This window comes from Phyllostomus hastatus, unplaced genomic scaffold, assembly GCF_019186645.2.
Source record: "Phyllostomus hastatus isolate PE091 unplaced genomic scaffold, TTU_PhHast_1.1 phas_contig_62, whole genome shotgun sequence".
Classification (NCBI taxonomy): domain Eukaryota; kingdom Metazoa; phylum Chordata; class Mammalia; order Chiroptera; family Phyllostomidae; genus Phyllostomus; species Phyllostomus hastatus.
The window spans coordinates 8,965,115-8,988,484 of NW_025333921.1; the positions used below are offsets into that span (position 1 = coordinate 8,965,115).

At 37.8% G+C, this 23,370-nt stretch overlaps 1 pseudogene; it reads left to right on the top strand.

The window, feature by feature from the left end:
- The first annotated feature begins 12,352 nt into the window (after positions 1-12,352).
- On the top strand, positions 12,353-12,450 carry LOC123825348 (annotated as a pseudogene).
- The last annotated feature ends 10,920 nt before the right edge of the window (positions 12,451-23,370 follow it).

Below are 23,370 nucleotides of genomic sequence, written 5' to 3' on the forward strand. Positions count from 1 at the left end.
AACCAAAATCCTTCTAGGAGAAGCTTTTTCTTTCCCTACATTTTTGAAATACAAATACCTGGTCTTCTTCAAGAACTCTTGTCTAGGCTATCTCTTTTTTTTTAAGATTTTATTTATTTATTTTTAGAAAGGGAAGGGAGGGAGAGAGAGAGAAAGAGAGAGAAACATCAATGAAAGGAGGGAGATAGAAAGAGAGAGAGAAGCATCAATGTGCGGTTGCTGGGGGTTATGGCCTGCAACCCAGGAATGTACCCTGGCTGGGAATCAAACCTGGGACACTTTGGTTCCCAGCCCGCACTCAATCCACTGAGCTATGCCAGCCAGGGCTAGACTATCTCTTAAAATAAAAAATTTGGGGATATAATTTTTATCCAAAGGGGGAACCTTAGCTATATCTGATCAAATCAATTTATTTTAGCTATTCCTTTTTAAATTAGTAAAACTGATCAAAGTTATTGAATGGGGCTGTCTAGATATTTTGAAATAACATGAAATACCAAAACATAGATTGCTAGACCTGCTTTTGGCTTTTTACTACAAAGAGGCTGTGGACTGAATTTGTCCTGTGGATAAATGTGTTGTGCTTTGTTGGAGATGTGTCTCTTGAAAGAGAATGTATTTGCCTATGTTTCTAATGGTCATGAGATGTGTTCATATGTCAATCTAGGGAATGTCAGTTGTTTATGTTTTGGTCATTATTGGAAATTGAGGTTTCTAAAAGTTAAAAATTCAAATTAAGTTTGAAAAAGTTTGTATGGCTTTAGTAATAGAAGGCATAAGGCATGGAAATGCAATTTTGAAGGACAGGGATTAAAAGTGATTTATTCTAAAGATGGTTATTTCTAAAGGGATAAGAAAGTTTGTGAAAGTTTTTGTGAAACCTGCAGAAAGGTTTGTGAAGGCTGTAAAAGTTTTAAATTTATGAAGAAAGAAACCTCAACCTCCACCTAACCTTCCTCCACCTAATTTCTCTCAGGTGACCTTCTTTGATGACTCTGGAGGTACCTGGAGTCATCGTCATCACACTCTCTCTTGCCCTCATCAGTGTGGGGAAATCTACCTGTCAGCTGTGGAATAAATCCTTCACCAAGATTCATTTTGTCAATGCTGAGATAGAAAATAAGGCTGCCCTCTGGACATGGAGTCACCCTACATAACATCCCCGGGTGACACCTGGGACACAGGGTCCAGTGAGTCAACAACCCACCACCCCTGATATTCAAAGAGACCTATTCCTTCCCTTTTGTTTGGTCCTCTGGATATTGGTAAGGCCACCCTCATGCCACAGGGTAAACACATTGACAGGAAGGTGTGGTGTGAAGTTGAATCCCCTCTCTGAGTAGGATAAATCCATTCCCAGGGCATCTGGATGGTATCCTGGTCATTGGTGAGGCCACCCTCAGGGCATAGGATAAACACATCCATGGGCAGGTGTGGAGTTGAGTCCCCTGTGTGAATCAGGTGAATCCATTCCAAGGACACCCAAATGTACTTTCTCTCCCCTTGTTTGTCTGGCATGGAGTTCAGTCCCCTGTCTGAGTAATATAAATCCATTCCCAGGACATCTGGCTGATGCTCTGCTCAGTGGTAAGGTCACCCTCAGGCACAGGTTAAACACATCTATCTCTTCATATTTCTCTGCTGGTGTGGACTATAACTCCCAGTCATCCATCTGGAGCATTTGTCTTCTGTTACCAGGTTTCTGACCTTTCAGGGGCCAAAGCAGCACCACTCAGGCTCTTCTCTGCTGCTAGACACCTTGGAGCCGAGCCTGTTTCCACCACCACTCACTCACTGACAGTCCTTGAAGCTTTTACTGAGAGTCTCACAGGTCTTGCTTGGTATTTAGGACCTTCCATCCCCTTTCTAGTTTTAAAAGTTGTCAAAATCAAACAAGAGAAATTTTATACTTTCTCTACAAAAATTAGTAATTCAAATTATGTGTATGGTCTTTATGTGCTCAATCTTCAAGTGTGTGGTCTTTATGTGATATGCATTTGTCTGTGTGTTACATGTGGTATGTTTTCTGCCTCTGTGTGACATAACTGTCGTGTAATATTCTGTTGGCCTAAAATATTAAGTGCTTATATAAATTAATCAAGATCTTATGTTCTATATAAAATATTTAATAACTAAAACCAACTTTAAGTTCAATTAATGTTTTTAGGGCTATTACCAAAAAAGTTTTTTTTTCAAAATGTATATATTATAATCTTTTGGTTAAGTATATTTGACAATCTTCCCAAAGTTTAGATTTTAAAAATTGAGAAATTACTTTGAGTTATTCCCGTGGGCAACTGGGATAAGTCAAGGATTTATTCTCTCCTTTTATAAGTTTTTGAACTAATTAGACCTATTTAATACGTTCAAAATTACACAAACAGAATAACAATGACCATTTTATTTTTATACATATATTTTTATCAAAGTAGATTTTCTACAAATTTCCATCTGCCCCAGGGAAGAACTTACAAAGATTCAGAATCAAGTTCAAACAGGAAGCTCTCAGAGGTAACAGGGAAATGAAATGATAAAGTCAGTGCCCCTGACTATTCTGGCACCTTATTAAACATGATTGCCATTGCACTCTTCTGAGCTTCTGTCTCCAGGACTGGAAATTACAGGAAAGCAAGAACAAAAGTGACTAACCACTCCATACAGCTATAGGCAGAAGGTAACATTGGGATAAACTGCAGCCTCATGTTACACCACCACCAACAGCCCAGGGGCCTCATGGCAGTGACCCCCCCACACACACACACCTTTTTTAACCCAATTATAATCCAATAAAAGCTCAAAGCCCCCACCCCTCAGTGCTAGTGTATATCTGCACACTTAGCCCTTTCTCTCTCTCTTGAGAAAGTAAAATAAAACTTTTACTCTCTGTACTTTCTTCTCTTTGTAAATTCTTTCAGATCCCAGGTCACCAACCACACTAACATTCTCCAGTTCCATTCATGCTATTGCAAAAGGTAGGAGTTCCTTCTTTCTTTCTGCTATGTAGAATTCCATTGTGTAAATGTACCACCAACTCACTTTTAAACATCTGTTGAGTTAGGAGAAGAACCAGACCAGGATGCCAATGCCAGTCAAAAGAGAATCCAGCTACCCTTCTCCTATTTCACCCTCCCTAGAGGGCCAAAAACCACATTTATAAAACAAAGAAGGAGGAATAAAAATTCTAATCAGGAGAAGTCTCAACTGGAAGGCAAGTTTGGATATTTGATTATTATGCAGAACAGGAAATCATCACTGTGAAATTGAGACTATTTGTGACATTTAGTGGCTATTCAACTTTTGCATTACCTGAGGGATACAGGAGAAGTCTAAAGACTGACCCACTTTTCCAAAGTCTGCTTCTCTTTACAAGAGCAGGAGAAGAACTGACTTCATAGTTTAGATTTAAAGGGCAGACAAGACCAGAGGAGTCAAAAATAAGGGCAGCCTGATGATTCCACCCCACAGATTATTCTTGTCCAATTTAAAGATTATACAAGAACCTATTAAAGATAAACAAAACCACAAGTAAAGATGTAAACCTTAGATACAGGAAGCTAAACCTTAATTCTGCTATATAGAAACATAAGGAAGTAATAATGTTTATTTATAAGCTTGTAAAAACATGTAGAATAGCTATGGTTTTATGCAAGAAGATAATTGAAATGAAAATAAAGTCTATTATGAGTTTTTTAAAGCTTTTCATGCATCCATTAAGGTTGTTACTTAATTTAGCAACTCTTTTTCTTTCAGTGTAAAAATTTTGAATTTAGCAACATTTCATAATCTATACAAAAAATAAAATCACAATGCAACAATGACTGACTAAGCTTGATTTTTAAAGTGTATGTGTTCATTATAGACAAGAAAATGCACTATAAAGAGATCATGAATTATCATGTTATGTATTATGGTCATTTATTTGTGGAAATGAAGCATGAAATAAACTATTTAGTTCATTAGCTCAAGTAGAAGAGCATTGTTCAAGTATGTTGTCCATTAATCATTGATAACCAGTGTTTTGCAGCAGACATACATGACTGCAAACATGGCTAAATAATACAGAATTTTCTTCATAAAAAGCATAGTGTATGCAATTTTTATGTGTGATTTATCACAGTATTTTTGGCAGAGCCCACAGGGAGAGCTTGGAATGAAGACTGATTAAATAGTAAATTTTTACATGCTTTTAGAAAATGGATTTTGAGTGTTCAAATATCCTCCTTGTTCCCCCTTTTCTCTTATGTTATTTCAAATAAATTTGCCAAGACATCCATGTAACCAGTTAAAGCTCTGACTCCCTTCTGAAACCAATGCCCACTCCCTGTTCTTGATAAGATCTTATAACAAATCATTGATTTCCTGTCAAGAACCATCTCCTGATGAACACTGCTAAATACTCTCACTAATAGTGAATGGGAAAAATCCAAAGGAAATCTTGTGCGGGGTATATTTAAATCATTATTTTCCTCAGTATTAAAATACTAATAGGAGGCCTATTATACATTAAAGGTAGAGTAGTGAATAATCTTTTGTTTCCTAAGGTTACCAATCAGACAACATATAATAGTAACTTTGTCACTTTCCAAATATTCTTTCCAACTTTAATAGAAAAAGCTTTAAAATCTGTTTTATAAATTAGCAGCATTATTCAAAATAGTGATAATATGGAAATGCCAAATGTTCCTGACATCTGAATGAATGAAATAATATCATCATACAAAAGAGTACATAGAGCAATAAGAATGAGCACTCTACATTCTAGCAATATAGATGAATCCCACAAATATGAGACAAGAAACAACATAAGACAGCACAAGAAACAAACCAACATGATACATACTATATAATTACACTTATATAAAATACAAAAAACACAAAAAACTAAAATGTGCTGTTCAAGGTCAGAATGTGGTTGCCTTCAGTACAGGCAACAGTGAGAGGGATAATTAGTGACAGGAAAAAAATTCAGCAGAGCTAGTAATCTGTTTTTTGAACTAGGGGTTGGTTGAATGTATATGTTGAGTTTGTGAAAATTCAGTGACCTGAATGCACTTATGATATATATTACACCTTAATAAAATACTAAAATAATTCTACTTGGATAAAGAATGGAATATAGGTGCTTTCCTATTAAAAGCCAGAGAATCTAGGTGAAGACAGATTGGAACACAGGTGGCCCACATTAGAGGACAGCAGTAAATACAAAAAGTGACATATAAGCTGAGGACAGCAGCAACAGAGAGATTCATGCCATCTGAAGGCAGCCCTCAAAGCAGCAATACAGGTAGGAAAACATCAAAACAGGTATGAAAGGGAAGAAATAGACAGTTGTCATTAATGAAATATGATAATGCTCTCTGTTTATTATTAAAATTTACTTTCATAGTTAGGGAATGTTTGTAATTGAAGAAGTACTGGTATTTCTGGAAGTCATATTTCCCAGATTTCTTATAACAAGAGCTAAAGTGATAATACATGTGAAAGCAAAATGAAGTAACTAAGAGAGTGACATCATCAAAATGGAAAAATAGGAGTTTTCTATCATCTTCTGCATAAAAATAACTGATTTTTGCAGAAGTCCAAGAATCAAGCACAGAAGTTCGAGAAAAAGGAGAATCTGAGATTAGACACACTGAAGAGGTTAGTTAAGACTAGTCAGGGAGACTGCTTTTTCAAAATCAAAGATAGCAACCCAAGACTTCAAGAAACATGTAAAATCAAGGAAACATGATACCACCAAAGGAATATCATAATGTTCCAGGAACCAACCCCAGATAAATTGGGATCTGTGATTTTCCAGATAAAGGATTCAAACTAGTTGTTTTAAGGAGTTCAATAAACTAAGAAAACAATTCAATTAAATTAGGAAAACAATTCATAAACAAAATTAGAAATTTAACAGAGATAAAAATCATTTAAAAAGTCAAACAGAAAGATCGGAACTAAAGAATATAATAAATGAAAAGAAAAAAAATAGAGAGCATTAATGCCAGACTTCATCTAAGCAGGAAAATCTATGAAGCAGAGGACAGGTCATTTAAAATTATCCAGTTAGAGTAAAATAAATTTAAATAAATTTTTTAAAAGTGAAGAAAGCTTACATGAACTAAATGATGCCATTAATAAAAATAACATATGAATTACTGGAATCCAAGAAGGAGAAAGGAAAAGAAAAGGGGCAGGAAGCTTATTTAAAGAAATAACGACTGACAACTTCCCAAATCTGGGGAGTAATCTGGACACCTGAGTTCATAAAGCTCATAAATCACCAAAATCAATTTAAATAGAGCCTCTCTGAGACACATTATAATAAAACTCTAAAATCAAAGACATAATTTTAAAGCAGCAAGAAGGAAAAAAGGCTATAAGAGAAAACTTGAAGGCCAGAGGAGAATGGGAAGATATATTAATAGTGCTAAAAGAAGAAAAACTTGCCAACTAATAACTGGCAAAGTTGTCCTTCAGAAATAAAGGAAAGATGCTTTCTCAGAAAAACAAAAACTGAAGGAGTTAATTACCGCTAGACCTGCCTTATAAAAAATGCTGGAAGAATTTCAAGCTGAAATAAAAGGATGTTTATCAGTAACACGAACACATATGAAAATGTAAAACACACTGATAAAGGTGAATACATAGTTGAATTGGAAATACCCAAATAGTGTAATATGGTGATGTGCTAATCACTTCTTGCTAGTATAAAGTTTAAAGGACAAAGGTGCTAAAAACAACTATAGCTACAATAAATTGTTACTAATGCCACAACATTAAAAAGATATAAATTGTGGCATCAAAACATAAATGGGGATTAAGAACAAATGGGGATTAAGAATAAATGGGTTCTCACCAAAATGTAGGCATAGGTAGAAACCCTTCACTTCCTCGCACAACCAAAAGGAGGATAACAACCAATCTAAAATCAATAAACAACCAAAAGTGCCAGAAAATCAAACTGCATGGAACTCTGACAACCAAGGAATTAAAGAAAAATCAATCAGAACAACCAGATTCGTAAGGCAGCAGACAGAGAGGACTGGCCAGCTGAGAAAAACCACAGTGAGGCTGTGGGCCAGGTGGGTGGGGCTGACTTAAGGGGAAACTAAGACTCAGTTGACAGTGGACCATGGCAGTTTCTATGGTGGGAGAAACTCCCAGTCTCACATGAGAGTCCATTGGAAAGTGTGCTAGGGATGAGCAGACAAGCTGCATTGTTCCCACTCTGCTCCCTCCCTGCCTGCCTGGCAGGTAGCATAGCAGCACAGAAAGGGGGGCTTCCCTACCATGGTGAATGACTAAGGCCACACCTCCTTACAACTTAACAGGGTCCCTGAGACAAAGGAATAGGGCCCAAATGAAAGAAAAGAACAAAACTTCAGAGAGAACTATACGATGAGGATATAGCCAATCTATCTGATGGAGAATTTAAAGCCCTGGTAATCAAAATACTCACAGATCTGATTGAGCTTGGTCAAAAAATGAAGGAAGAAATGAAAGATATCCAAAATGAGATAAAGCAGAATATTCAGGGAACCAACAGTGACAAGAAGGAAAACAGGACTTAAATCAATGATTTGGAACAAAAGGAAGTAATAAACATTTAACCAGAACAGAATGAAGAAACAAGAATTCAAAAAAATGAGGAGAGGCCTAGAAAGCTCTGGGACAAATTTAAGCACTCCAACATCCAAATCATAAGGGTTCCAGAAGAAGAAGAGGAAGAGCAAGAAATTCAAAACTTATTTGAAAAAAAATAATGAAGGAAAATTTCCCCAATCTGGCAAAGGAAATAGACTTCTAGGAAGTCCAAAAAGCCCAGAGAGTCCCAAAGAAGTTGGACCCAAAGAGGAACACACCAAGGCACACCATCATTAAGTTACCCAAAATTAAAGATAAAGAGAAAATCCTAAAAGAAGCAAGAAGAAAGGAGAATTACCTCCAAAGGAGTGCCCATAAAGCTATCAGCTCATTTCTCAAAAGAAACCTTGCAGGCAAGAAGGGGCTGGAAAGAACTATTCCAGGTCATGAAAGGCAAGGACCTACATCCAAGATTGCTCTATCCAGCAAAGCTTTCATTTAAAATGGAAGGGCAGATAATGTGCTTCCCAGATAAGGTCAAGTTAAAGGACTTCATCATCACCAAGCCATTATTATATGAAATGTTACAGGGACTTATCTAAGAAAAAGAAAATAAAACTATGAACAGTAAAATGACAACAAATTCACAACTATCAACAAACCTAAAAAAAATGAAAAACAATGAAAACAAACACTAAGCAAACAACTAGAACAGGAACAGAATCAGAGAAATGGCTATCACATGGAGGCATTTCAGTGGGGAATGGGAAGGGAGGAATAGGGGTAAAATGTACAGTGAAGAAGCATAATCTGTAGGCATAAAATAAATGGGGAGAGATAAAAAATGGTATAGGAAATAGGGGACTCAAAGAACTTATATGTACAACCATGAACATGAACTAAGGGGGGAATGTTGGACAGTTGGGGGGCAGGGCAGAAGAGAGAAAAGGGGGGGGGGACTGGGAAAACTGTAATAGCATAAGCAATAAAAATACTTCCAAAAAACATAAATGGGGGAAGAAAAGGTAGAGTTGTATACACTCTGGGTTAACTTGTTATTAGCTTAAACTAGATTGTTGTATGTATGTTTTATGTAAGCCTCATGGTAATCACAAAACAAAAATATACAGTAGATCCACAAAAGATAAAAAGAAAGAAATTAAAGCACACCACTACAGAAAAACATCAATTCACAAACACAGAAAGAGATGGTAAAGGAACAAGGGAATTACAAAATGGCCAGAAAACAAGAAGATGGTATTAGTAAGTCCTTACCCATCAATAATTACTTTATTTTATTTATTTTTAAATTACTTTAAACGTAAAAAGATTAAATTGTCACATTGAAAAGCACAGATTACCTGTGCACGTTGAATGGGTAAAAGAAAAAAACTATATGGTGCCAATAAAATGACTCACTCAGCCTGATGAACATCCATAAGTTCGTAGTGAAGAATGAAAAAGATATTCCATGCCAACAGTAATGAAAAGAAAGTGGAGGCTACTATAATTACATCAGACAAAATGGACTTTTAGACCAAAACTGTAAGAGACAAAGTCATTACATAATAATAAAAGGTTCAATTTATCAATAGGATATAACAATCATAAATATATATGCACCCAACATTTGCACATCTAAATATAGTAAACAAATATTAATAAATCTAAGACAGAAATAGACAGCAATACATATAATACTAGTAGTGACTTCAATACCTCACTTTCAATAATACAGGAGTGGGCAAAAATAGGTTTACAGTTGTTTGTATGGAACACAAATAAAATAATAAATAAATAAATAAATAAATAAATAATACAAGAATAAATTCTGTGTTTCATAGTACTCACAACTGTAAACCTACTATCCCCCATCCCTGTAGATAAATTATCCAGCCAGAAAATCCATAAGGAAAAATTGGACTTGAACTACATATATGAACATTCCAATCAACAGCAACAGAATACACATTGCTCTCAAGTGCACATGGAATATTCTGTATGATAAATCATATGTTAAGTCACAAAACAAGTTTTAGAAAATATAAAATGATTTAAATCTTATCAAGTGTCCTTTCTGATCACAATAAAAGGTAACTAGAAATAACAGGGAGAAATAAAAAAATTCAGAAATATGCAGATTTAAAGAACATGCTCCTGAACAACCAGGGATCAAAGAAGAAACAAAAAATAGAACTTAAAACAATCTTGAAACAAAAAAAATGAAAACACAATATACCAAAACTTATAGGATGCATCCAAACCAGTTCTAAGAGTGAAGTTATAGCAACTGACAATGATAATAATAAAAAAGAAAGACCTCAAATAAACAGTGAACTATAAAAAGAACAAACTAAGTACAAAGTTAACAGGAGGGAGTAAATAAGGATCAGAACAGAAATAAATGAAATAGATAAGAGAAACAAAAGAAAAGATAAAAAACCTGAGAATTGGCTTTCCTTAAAAGATAAAAAATTGACAAATCTTTAGCTATGCTAAGAAAAAAGAGAGAAAATCCAAATAAAATCAGAAATCAAAGAGAACAGGACTTCTGGCCAACATGGAGTTGTAGGTAAATAAACTGTGCCTCCTCACACAACCAAAACAAGGACAACAAATTTGAAAACAAAAAAATAACCAGAACTGTGAGAAAATCGAACTTTATGGAAGTTCAATAACCAAGGAGTTAAAGAAGAAATATTCATCCAGACTGGTGGGAGGGGTGAAGATGGGTCACCAGGGTGGAGAGGACTCCCAGCAAGGCAGTGCCTGCAGGACAGTAGCAGGCGAGGTGGCAGCTGGTGAAGTGGGAGGCCCTACATTTGTGTGCAAATAAACCAGGAGCAATAGCTAGGGAGATAGACAGACTACACAACCCAGGGTTCTAGCACAGGAAAATAAAGCCTCAAAACCTCTGACAGAAAACACCTGTGGAGGTTGAAACAGCAGGAGAAACTTCTAGCCTCACAGGAAAACTTGTTGGAGAGACCCACAGGGTCCTAGAATGTACACAAAACCACCCCTCTGGGAATCAGCACCAGAAGGGCTCAATTTGCTTGTGGGTAGCAGGGGAAGTGGCTGAAAGCTGCCTGAGAGTTGAGCAAGCAGCATTATTCCCTCTCAGACACCTCCCCCACACACAGCACCACAACCTAATGAAGTGGGTTATCCCGATCCAGCAAATAGCTGAAGCTCCACCCCTCACTACATAATAGGTGCACTGAGACAAAAAAAATATGGTCCAAATGAAAGAACAGATAAAAGCTCCAGGAAAACTCCAACTAAGCAATGAAGAGATGGCCAACCTATCAAATGCACAGTTCAAAACACTAGTAATCAGGAGGCTCACAGAAATGGTTGAGTACAGTCACAAAAGAGAGGAAAAAGTGAAGGCTATGAAAATTGAAATAAAGGAAAATGTACAGGGAACCAAGAGTGACAGGAAGGATATCAGAACTCAAATCAACAGTTTGGACTAGAAGGAAGAAATAAAAATTAATCTGGAACAGAATGAAGAAACAATAATTCAAAAAAATGAGAAGAGACTCAGGGACTTCCGGGACAAATGTAAACATTCCAACATCTGAATCATAGGGGTCCCAGAAAGAGAAAAGGAAGAGACGAAATGGAAATCCTATTTGAAAACATAATGGAGAACTTCCCCAGTCTGCCAAAGGAAATAGATTTCTAAGAAGTCCAGGAAGCTCAGAGATCCAAAGAAGTTGGACCCAAGAAAGCCACACATCAGGGCACATCATAATTACATTAGCCAAGATTAATGATGAGGAGAGAATCTTAAAAGCAGCAAGAGAAAAGGAGATAGTTACTACAAAGGAGTTCCCATAAGGTTATCAGCTGATTTCTCAAAAGAAACTTTGCAGGCAAGAAGGGGCTGGATAGAAGTATTCAAAGTCCTTGAACAGCAAGGACCTACATCCAAGATTACTCTACCCAGCAAAGCTATCATTTAGAATGGAAGGGCACATAAAGTGCTTCCCAGATAAGATAAAGTTAAAGGAGTTCATCATCACCAAGCCCTTATTATATGGAATGTTACCCTTATTATATGGAATGTTAAAGGGAATTATCTAAGAAAAAGAAGATAAAAAATACAAACAGTAAAATGACAACAAACTCACAACTATCAACAACTGAATCTAAAAAACAAAGACAAAAAACTAAGCAAACAACTAGAGCAGGAACAGATTCACAAAAATAGAGACCACATGGAGAGTTATCAGCAGAGGGTGTGGGGGGAATGGAGGAAGAGGTACAGGGAATAAGAAGCATAGATAATATGCTGGTACAAGCATATGATAAGATGGTAGATACGAAATAGACAGGAGGAGGTTAAGAATAATATGGGAAATGGAGAAATCAAAGAACTTATATGTATGACCATGGACATGAACCAAGGTGGGGTAATGATAGTGAGAGGAGGGGTGCAGGGAAGAGAGGAATAAAGGGGAGAAAAAATAGGACAACTGTAATAGCATAATCAATAAAATGTGTTAGAATGGAAATCAAAGAGAAGATACTACAACTAATACACATAAACACTAAGAATCATAAGAGACTACTATGAATAATTATAGACAAGTAAATTGGATAACCCAGAAGAAATGGATAAATTCCTAGAAACATACTACCTACCAAGATTAATTTACAAAGAAATACAAAATCTAAACAGGCCAAAACAAGTAAAGACATTGAATCAGTAATTAAAAACCTCCCTGTTCCTGCTTCGGCAGCACATATACTAAAATTGGAACAATATAGAGGAAATTAACATATACTAAAATTGGAACAATATAGAGAAAATTAACAAGGCCCCTGCACAAAGATGACATGCAACTTCATGAAGTGTTCCATGTTTTTATGTAAATATCATACAAAAGCAGCCATACTACAATATATAAATGTATGTAAGCAATACACTGCACATCTTAAATTTTCACAATGTTACATGTTAAATATATTCAATAAATAAAAATAAAAAGTTAAAATTTTCCACAAAGAAAAGTCAGGGACCAGATGGTTTCACTGGTGAATTATACCAAGCACTTAAAGAAGAATTAATACCAATTCTCCTCAAATTCTTCCAATAAATGTAAGAGGTGGGAACACTCCCATACTAATTATATAAGGACAGCATAACACTAATACTAAAGCCAAGAAGGATGCTATAGGAGAATATCCCTGAGAAATATAGATGAAAATATTCTCAACAAAATACTAGCAAACTAAATTCAATAGCACATTAAGAGGATTATATTCCATGACCAAGTGAGATTTTATCCCTGGTATTTAAGGATGATTCAATATTCACAAATCAATAATGAATGTGATCCATCACATTAACAGAATAGAAGATTAAAATCATATGATCACTTCAAGAGCTGCATAAAATTTTTTTGACAAAATTTACCATCTTTTTTGGATTAAAAAAAAAAGCCCCCAACAAGGTAGATATAGAAGAAACATATCTCAACATAATAAAAGCCATATGTGTCAAGTCCACAGCTAACACAATTGGAAAGGGTGGATCCAATAAATGGTGCTGGGAAAACTGAATACTCACATGCAAGAGAGTGTAACTGGACCCCTATCTTCCACAGATCACAAAGCTTAACCTGACATGGGTTAAAGACAAATGTAAGACATAAAACTGTGAAACTCCTAGACAACTCCAGGAAAAACTCCCTGAAATTGGTTTTGACAATGATTTTTTAGATATGCCACCAAAAGTACAACCAACATAACAAAAGTAAACAAGTGGGACTTCATCAAACTTGGAAGCTCCTTTCTGTACAGAAAGAGGAACAATCAAAATGAAAAGGTGGTCTATAGAATGGGAGGGATATTTGCAAACCATATATTTATACAGAGCTAATATCCAAAATATGTAAGGAATTCATCTAACTCAACAGCAAAACAAAACAATCTGACTTTACAATGGTAATCTCCCATGTCCTTTGAGTTCCAGCACCCCAGATCCAAAGTTTATTTATGTTTTCAGCTCCCAAGTAATGAGCAGTATTGTCCTTTTATATGCTGTTTAAATAAATCTAGCCTAGAATGCATTTGCTCTATCTGAATAGTTAAAACCATATCCCAGGCTCTGCTGGCTCTGAAATTTAGATAGTTGTCCAAATTTGCCACTCTACTTTCTCCAGCCTAGTGGTGCTCTAATCCCAATTCAATCCCATACATCAATAGCTATTATTTCACCTCAGCTTCATCCTGCTATTGAGATAGCATTGGCAATGTGTCTGGTTTGACTTTAGCACTGTGTTTCAAAACATGATTTTTGCTATTTTTCCTCAGCAGATGAAAATCCAGCTCACACCCCAGTTTTTGAATATAGCTCTCAAGTGCCAAGTTGTCATTGTGCCTGCCTTGCACCACACCACCCTGTCAGGGGAGCCAGAGCAGACAAAAAAAAAACTTAAAGGAAACATTTCTCCTGGTAAATTCAAGAAGATACCTGAATGGCATTTACTCTGGATTTTGATATGAAAATAAATTCTCCAATTTATATATATTGATAAGATGGCAGAGAGAAGTAATCATTGCTAAGCTTAATAATAATAATTCACATTGAATTATCCTTTACTATGTGCTAGGAACTGACCCAATGTTGTTACATGAATTATTTAATTCAAGCCTTACCACTGATAGACTGTCTCCTTGAATGAATTTTAGTCTGGTTCCTCTGAGTCCTCATCTGGACTATGCCTTGATCCTGTCTTTTAAAAATCCTACCAAATCAGTATAGCAAGAATCTTCCTCCTTTGATATCTGGTCAATTTCCTCATCTCCCACCTTTGACATCTAAGTTCTTGACCTACCTTCAGCACGAATTCTGTTAGTCCAGTTTAGAAGAACCCCTTACCCTTGAAGTCTTCTGTTAGTAGTCTTCTATCCATTTATCCCCTCAGTCTACTCTTTGGCTATAAATCTCCAGTTGTCTTTGTTGTACTCAGACTTGTATCTCTCCCCCATTGTGCTAATCATGACTCCTAATGCAACAGTCATGAATAAAGTCTTCTTTGCCATTTTAACAAGTCTCAGAATAATTTTTCTTTAACACAGCCACCCTGTGAGGTATGTAATATTTGTAGCCCCATTTTACTGAGTAAAAACCAAGACCTATTAAATTCAAATAAAACATTCAAGTACACACAGTAAGCATCAGGATTTGAAGGCAGGCACTGGAACTTCAGAGGCTGAGCTCAGCCACTGTCCTCTGCAGGAAAATGCTATTCAGCTTCAAATTATCTTTCCACCACAGAAAGAGTTCAACCGGGGTGACGTTACACTAGGCTTTTATGGCTTATGAAGATGTAGGCTAGCAGTAGAGAAACAGACTAAGTTAATCCTTCTCACACAACCTCTTTTAAAGGGAATAATACTACACAAACTTCAATGGAAATAGAATTCAGTGTCATAAAAACTTGGCAAGTAAGAATAAAGTGAGGGAAATGTTTTAATAATACCCAGAGATAGCAAAACCTTTAAGTTCACTGGCTTTTTGTTGACAAAATGTAAACTCTGGTGCTGAGAATTTTATTGAAAGAAAATATATTAGCTTTTACCCAGAGTTCAGTGAAACCCACATTAGGGACCACTTTTATTACACATCAGAAATCCTCTTATTAGATACAATGCAGTTCTTTCACTTTCTGCGCTAAGCAATCTGGGAGGTTAAAACAATTCTGTTTTGAAGGTCATGCTTCAAGTTGAAGAAAGAGGTTTAAGAGTTCATCTATCCACAAGAAGGACAGGAAGAATTTCATTCCTACTCAAGCATCCAACCACTATCAGCAGGATAAGAACACAATTGCTATATAGTATCAGCTTGTGAAGAAAATATGCCACCTGATATGGAGGTCTGAGGCAGAGAGAGGAAAAGGGGTAGGGCAGCAGGGAGATAGAGAAAATCAGTGTTCTGGGCCACTACTGCCATTGTATACATACCAAGTTCAAGGGTCTGAGGACACCCCAGACTCTTAGGTTCTGGTAGAATTGTTCCTGCCTCCACATCCCAGAGCAGAGGAGGACATATGAGTGCCCATACATGGGCAGGGCTGGGCAAATACCACCATTTTCCCCCTTCTTTCTTTTGGCAGTAGAGTGCCTATGTCTTAGCTGGGAACATAATCTGTCAGTAAGAAGTTACCCAATCTCCCTTATAGACAATTGTGTTACAAAGATCTTGCCAATGAAATGTGAGCAATTTCTGGGACTTGCCAGCAGTGCTTTACTTTTTACACTTTTTGTTTGCTCCTTCCTCCATGGTAGGAACATGGGTCCAGCTTTGACCAAGTGGACAAGATCCAAACCCTAGGACAGTGGCTCCCAACGTGTGGTTCCAAGAGAAGTAACATCAGCATCGTCTGAAACGTTGTTAGAAATGTAGATTCTCAGGACCCATGAAGACCTGAATCAGAAACTTGACAATAGAGCCCAGCATACTTTCCAGATGATTCTACAGTATAATAGAGTTTACCTACTTCTTATGTAAGGAATAAAAGACAGTAAGACAAAAGGAACCATGGCCCATTGATGACCTCAGGGAGCAAAGCCCATACCCACCCAGGATAGGCCTCATATTTCTGAACTGTTACAGGAGAGGACATATTTTGAGGTCTCTTTCTTCTAGCAACTTACCCTGTATTCTAATTAATACAGAGCCTATACCAAAGTTCTTGACCCAACCAACAAATAAAAGAGACTGGGAGTTTTTGCAGTTCATTTTCTATGTAGTTCCAAATAGGGCTCCCTATTCATTCCAGTTATCACCCCATCCTCCTAAAGCAGATATGTAGAATTCTTCATCTTAAGAATAATCCTGGGCATTGTTTCCAACACAGCTCTAGATTTACTGCTTCTCAGCCCCAAATGAGCGAGATGGGAGCAAAGGTACCCTTGGTAATTAATTACTTCTAAGAGAGTCTTAGCCCCCATGTCCAGGATACATTTTCTCAGATGAAGAGGGTCAAAATGTTTTCTGACTCTTCTTTTAATGTTTAGATGGAAATCCCTCAGCCTTCAACAAGACAATTGCAACCTTAGTCAAACAATATTACCCATCTTTCAGAGACCAAAAATCTTCAATCAATCTCAATTTGATGCAAGAGTTATGGGTTAGTTTCAAATAATACCCAGAGATAAGAAAACCTTCTCTGGTAAACTGAACATAGCCTGAACACCAGTCTCTGTACCACCTGTGAACCATACAGACAGTACATAGGATCTGTGCTCTCCACTCATCCATTCAACAAAGATTTATAAACATCTGCTATATGCACCACTTTCTATGCTAAGCAGTGGAAATTGAAAAATTGATAATACACCATCTTCCTCTCAAATTTCTCACAGCATGGTAAGGAAGACACCAAGTAAAATACCAGCCAAGTACAAAACATAAACCATGAACAGTTATAATATAGTGCCATAATGGCTGAAATATTGGTCTGCAATGAGTATTGGGAAAGAAAACATTACAGAAAAAAAAAATCAAACCAGAAGATTAAGGCAGGTTTCCCAGAAATGATGACATCTGGGTTGAATCTTCAAAAAAAGATCAGGAGTGAAGCAAATGAAGAAAGTTGGTAAGGTTGTGGCAGATACCAGCCAGCAGTATCCATCTCTGCTGTGGATGCTCATCAAAACATGAGGAAAACATACACAGAGACAACCAGGTCCTGTGGGGAAACAGGGACAGAATGGCTACTCTCTCTAGTGGAGAGCGCCTCATCTCCATTCCCAAGCAGATTTTTATTGAGAATATAGATTTAGTTTGTGGATTCACAGTCTGGCAGAAAAGATCAAAAGAAGCAGGTGACTTACAAAGGTGCAGACAGAACTCCTGCTGTGATTCTGGGCAGAGATTGGAGTTTTAACATATTGCTTAAAGGGCTAGTTTTGGTTTCCTGTCTGTGCCTTCAAATTCTAATCTAATAACATCCTCCAGCAAACAGATCTCAAAGGACCTTGCATATTCTATGTCCCAGGCCTGATTACCCCAGGGGTCTGCCATTTCTGGTCTGGGCTGAACCTCCCCTGCTATTTCCGCAGGCCTGAGTCAACAGAGACAAAGGCAGCCAGGAGACTTGGATTTCTCACATCTAAGAACAAGGACTCAGGCTTTGACAAAGGGGTTGATGTCCATCACCCCTTCTTATCCACAGCCCCAAATCTCTTCCCTTAGGGCATTCCTACGTGATCGTGTCTGTCTTAGATTCATTCTCTTTCCTAGAAAATTGTTACCCGTCATTGACTGCCAATCATGCAAAGGGAGCCAGGCATGAGAACAGGCAGCGTTCATGCCAGGGAAATAAGTTTTGTCTCCTTAGTGGCTCCTGGTCCAGAGGTCTTTCACTCAGCCTAAGTCACGGGGTGTTACAGCTTCCTGAGACGAGGCAGGGAGGTCCCCAACATAAGGTTATGCCAAGAACAAGGAAAGTAGGTGCAAAAGCACAACACAGAGCAATGGCTGACAAATTGTTGATGTGAGAACACAAAAGGACAGGACAGGAAAGCAGGAATAGATATTAAAGGTTATTGTGGATTATGCCATAACAATTTAACTCTATCCTCAATATTATGTTTAACATTTAGGATTTTAAGTAGAAGATTGACATCTTTTGTTATGGTTGAAATAGAAATAAAAATAGAATGGCAGCAATAGGATTCAGAGGAGTGGCTACTATTTTAACTTAGGTGAGAGATAAGGCACATACAAACTAAACTGGGCAATAAAAACAGAAAAGAGAGGTCATATTGAAGCAGTAATTAAAAGTAGGCTCTGCAATATTTAGTTAATACAGCTCTGCAGATAAGCGATAGCTGAGATGTCCAGGTGACTGGCTGTGGTGGTGGTGCCATTCACTGAGACAGAAACGACTGCAGAGGAGCAGATTTAGAACACTGAGTAGAAATCTTAGCGAGTTACCACAGTGGAGCTGATGTATCTGGCAAAGTGATAAAACCATGATTTTTTCTTCTTTGCAGAGCACCAGCACCCTCAAAGTGCAAAAATATAGGACCTGATGCACCCACCCCACAGGTCAGAGAACCTCTGGCTGAAAAACACAGGGCTATGCATCATTGGCAGGAACAAAGGCACCAGATCAACTGTACAGGCTCTCACATAAGATTGAACACAGTTTCTGCATCTACAAACAGCCCCCTGTGTGAGAATCTCCCAATCCAGGGTGGCAAGACAAGGAGAACCCAGGAGGCATGCACAGGCAGAGCACACAAGAGAATACGGACACAAAGGGAAGTATGAAAAGTTCAGGCCATGGTTCTCCAACAAGGAAGGAGAAATAGAAATTGAAGACCAATATCTGAGATGCTAAAAATATCCATTCAGTATTTTCTCCCATTTGCTGTCCTAGAGAGTGCTCTCACCAGACTCCTCACTGTTGTCAGTAAGTGCCACTAGATATATCACTGCCATTTGAATTAAAAACATGGCCACAGTCCAGCAGGAATAACCTGTGGCTGATATTCACTGCATGGAGATGTATGGAAAGGCTCAAATCTAACACAGCTCTGCCCGCTGCACCAATGTCTTATCCATAATGTTGTCCACAGCCCAGCAGGGTATCTTGTATATTGGTCTGTAGGCATCTATCAGTCTAGGGTCCACTTGCAAGTAAAATACCAGTCTTCTTGCATCTGAAGGAGACATTAAGGGAAAGATATCAGGTAGGTGGAGCACCTGACAAGACAGACATCTCAGAAACATTACCTTTTCCAATACAATGTAAGCACAATGTTCAGCTTGGTGGATGCAGGAAATTTGGATCAGGTAGTCCCCTACGTGTCTGGGTTTGCCGGAGTCCTAAAATTATCCCTCAAGAAGCAGCAAAGTATATTAATTAAGGACACCAATTCTAGATCCAAAACATCTGGACTCAAATCCCAGTTTTGCAACTAAACTTGGGCACGATCCTTAAGGTCTTTGTACCATGGTTTCCTAATTTTTTAAAATGGGAATTTAAAGTACACCAGATTCATGTTCTTGTTGATTAGGTTAAATTTTGTAAAACATAACACTACCAGATACGCAGGGAGGGCTGTTGAAGTGTTAGGGGTACTGTTAAAATCTAAAAAAAAGGTGCTGGGGACCCAGAGAGCCCTGTTTAAAAATCAGCAGCAACACTGCCACCTACAGTCCATCCTGAAGACCTGCCATGTCAACATGCATAGCCAGAATAGCACTACACCCAGACCAGCGATTTCGACCTTTTTTGTTTCATTGCTCACATAAACTAATTACTAAAATTCTTCTGATCTGACAAAAATAGGTAGAATTTTTATTCATTCACACTGTACAGCTATTGTTGTGTTGGGTGTTACCAGTTTTTCATTTGACAGTCCAAGGGAAAAGATGTCAGTACCCCTAAGTAATCAGATATTGCATGTTTTAAAAAGTCTTGCAGCATGCCAGTTGAAAATCCCTGAACTACACTAAGGCATGGAGCACAGTCCTCCACTAAGCTGAATAGTTCCCCTACAAAAAGTGGCCCAGTTGGGGGCCTCTTGCTCTCTACAATTCAGCCAAGAACAGTCACGCTTACAATTTCTATCCTGGCCAGGAGGCCACATCTTCCTTTGGTCTATTTAAAATCTTTAACTCCAGAATCTAAATGTCTTGGAGAATATAAAGCATCACATAGAAATGTGTGGGGTGTGGGAATAAACCAAAACTCAGACACAAAAACACGAAGGGCTCCTCTACCACCTGATGAATTTGGAGACATTACAGGTCTCTGGCACAGTAAATGGTGTCTGACAGTTCCTCGAAATTCAGGGATGCAATCCCATGTCTGTGGTCATTGGCATACTCTCAGCAGCAGCTTATATATTGGACCTCTCTGATAACTGTTCCTGTCTGTATGTGTTCCTTCCGGTTCCCCAGCCTCCACAAACTCCATACCCAGGTGGCTATGGCATGGGCTTTACTTTGTTTTCCACTGTGGAAAGGTTCTTTTTTTTTCTTTCCTCTCAGTAAAAGCACATTTTTCCCCAACATCAAACACATATATCACAACATGGAAACTACACCTGGTGCCATATCCCACACAATTCCTCCCACTAAGTGTGCTGTGTTTGATTTAATGAGACACCTCCTTCCAGCCAAAGTACGGTTGCCAGTCAAGGTATTCTGAGGTTTTCCTTTCCCTCACCTCTCTTTGGGGAAAGGAGCAATATATTGGGTAAATGTTAGAAAGCTCCTTCCGTATGACAAAGGACCACAAGGTAAATCCAAAAGCATGGGCCTTTGGGAAGTTCTCAATATATAGAAAAATGGTTAAATAAATGCAGTCACATGCCACATAATGACGTTTCTGTCAACAACAGACCACATATACCATGGTGGCCCCATAACACTATAATGGAACTGAATTTTCTATAAGAAATGGAAGGCTCTGTGGTTCAGGGGGATTTTTATTCCTTCTGACAGGAGCAGTATCTGTGGGGCTTGGCAACTGATTTTTTTCTCACTCACAGCACCTCAATTTAGAATACAGAGATTACATCCAGGTCAGCCACTGCCTCATTTCAGCATGGAGGAGCCTGTCCCACCTCTAATGGCACATATTCAGAGGTCACTGTAGTCCTTTCAGATCTAGTATAGCTTAATAGTCTTCAAAGTACATTGCTACAAATTCTTTGTTGAGGATCTCAGAGCCTATGCAAGGGCACAGTCCGCAGGAGCTATCTTAGCAAATATTAAGTGCCACTGCCACTTCAGCAAAAGCTTTCTGAGGCAGTGTTCAGCTAGCCCCTCCCTGTACATTGAAAATATTTTCAGGTTTTAAGGATGTAAAGCATGGAAAAGTTTTATTTCTGCCATCAGTTGAATGCCTAGGAGAACCTTTGTGCTAGATACGGACAATGGTACGAAAAACAAATTTCTAAAGTCAAAATATCGAGTCTTCATTTCTATATCCTCTTCATATTAAATACCTTTTTATTTTTTATGAATACCACAAACCTTATACTGACCACTGCTCTAACATGCAATGGCCAAAACCACATTGCCATGATAATCCCTTGTCTTCCTTTATCTCTCCATCTTGATTTCTTTTCTTTTAATTTCCACAGGACCATAAAAAAGAAGGAAATCTTACTTTTTGCAATAGCATGGACTGACCTGTAGAGTATTATACTATGTGAAATAAACCGGTCAGAGTAAGTAAGTACCTTACATGTAGTACCAGAAAGTACCAGAAAGTACCAAAGTACCTTATATGTGGAATCAAATGAACAAAATAAACTAAAAAATAGAAACAGACTCAAAGATGCATAGCATAGACTGGCAGCTGTCAGAATGGCGGGCTGAGTGAAAAAGGTGAAGGGATTAGGAAAAAAAGTAATAGACAAAGACAACAGAATGGTGATTACCAGAGGGAAAGGGGAATGAGGGGAATGGAAGAAGGTAGAAGAGAGTAAAAGGGAATAAATGATTAAATGATGATGAAAGTAAACAACCTGGTATAGTAAACACATGATACAATAGACAGATGATGTATTATAGAATTGTATCTTTGATACCAGTATAATTTTAATAACCAACGTCATTCCATTTTTATTTCTTTTTCTTAATTTTATTTTAAGCATTATTCAAGTACAGTTTTCTGCCCTTTACTCCCATTCGAGCCCACCCACCCATCCCTTCCCACCTCCCTCCCATTTCCACCCCCCACCTAGTTTTTGTCTATGTGTCCTTTAAGTTTGTTCCTGTAAACCCTACCCATTCTTCCCTGAAATTGACTCCCCTCTCCCCTCTTGTCACTGTCAGCCTGTTATTTCAGAGCTTTTGACTATATTTTGCTTGTTTCTTTGTTTTGTTGTTTAGGTTCCTGTTAAAGGTGAGATCATATGGTATTTGTCTTTCACTGCCTGCCTTATTTCACTTAGCATAATGCTTCCCAGCTCCATCTAAACTGTTGCAAAGGGTAGGAGCTCCTTCTTTCTTACTGCTGCATAGAGTTCCATTGTGTAAATGTACCATAGTTTTTTGATCCATTCATTTACTGATGGGCATCTAGGTTGCTTCTAACACTTAGCTATTGTAATTGTGCTGCTATGAACATTGGGGTACATAGGTTCTTTTGGATTGGTGTTTTAGTGTTGTTCTTAGGATATAGACCCAGCAGTGGAATTGCAGGGTCAAAAGGCAGATCCATTTTTAGTTTTCTGAGGAAGTTTCACACTGTTTTCCACAGTGATTGTACCAGTCTGCAATCCCACCAACGGTGCCCTAGGGTCCTCTTTTCTCCACAACCTCTCCAACACTTGTTGTTTGTTGCTTTGTTTAGGATGGCCATTCTGACTGGTGTGAAGTGATATCTCACTGTGGTTTTAATTTGCATCTCTCTGGTAGTTAGTGATATTGAGCATCTTTTCATGTGTCTCTGGATCCTCTGTATGTCCTCCTTGGAGAAGTGTCTGTTCAAGTCCTTTGCCCATTTTTTAATTGGGTTGCTTGTCTTCTTAGAGTGCAGTCGTGTGAGTTCATTATATATATTGGAGATTAAACCCTTGTCTGAGGTATCATTGGCAAATATGTTTTCCCATACAGTTGGTTCTCTTTTTATTTTAATACTGTTTTCTTTAGCTGTGCAGAAGCTTTTTATTTTGATGAGGTCCCATTTGTTTATTCTTTCCTTTATGTCCCTTGCTTTAGGGGACATGTCAGTAAAAATGTTTCTGCGTGAAATATCTGAGATTTTCCTACCTACATTCTCCTCTAGGACTTTAATGGTGTCATAG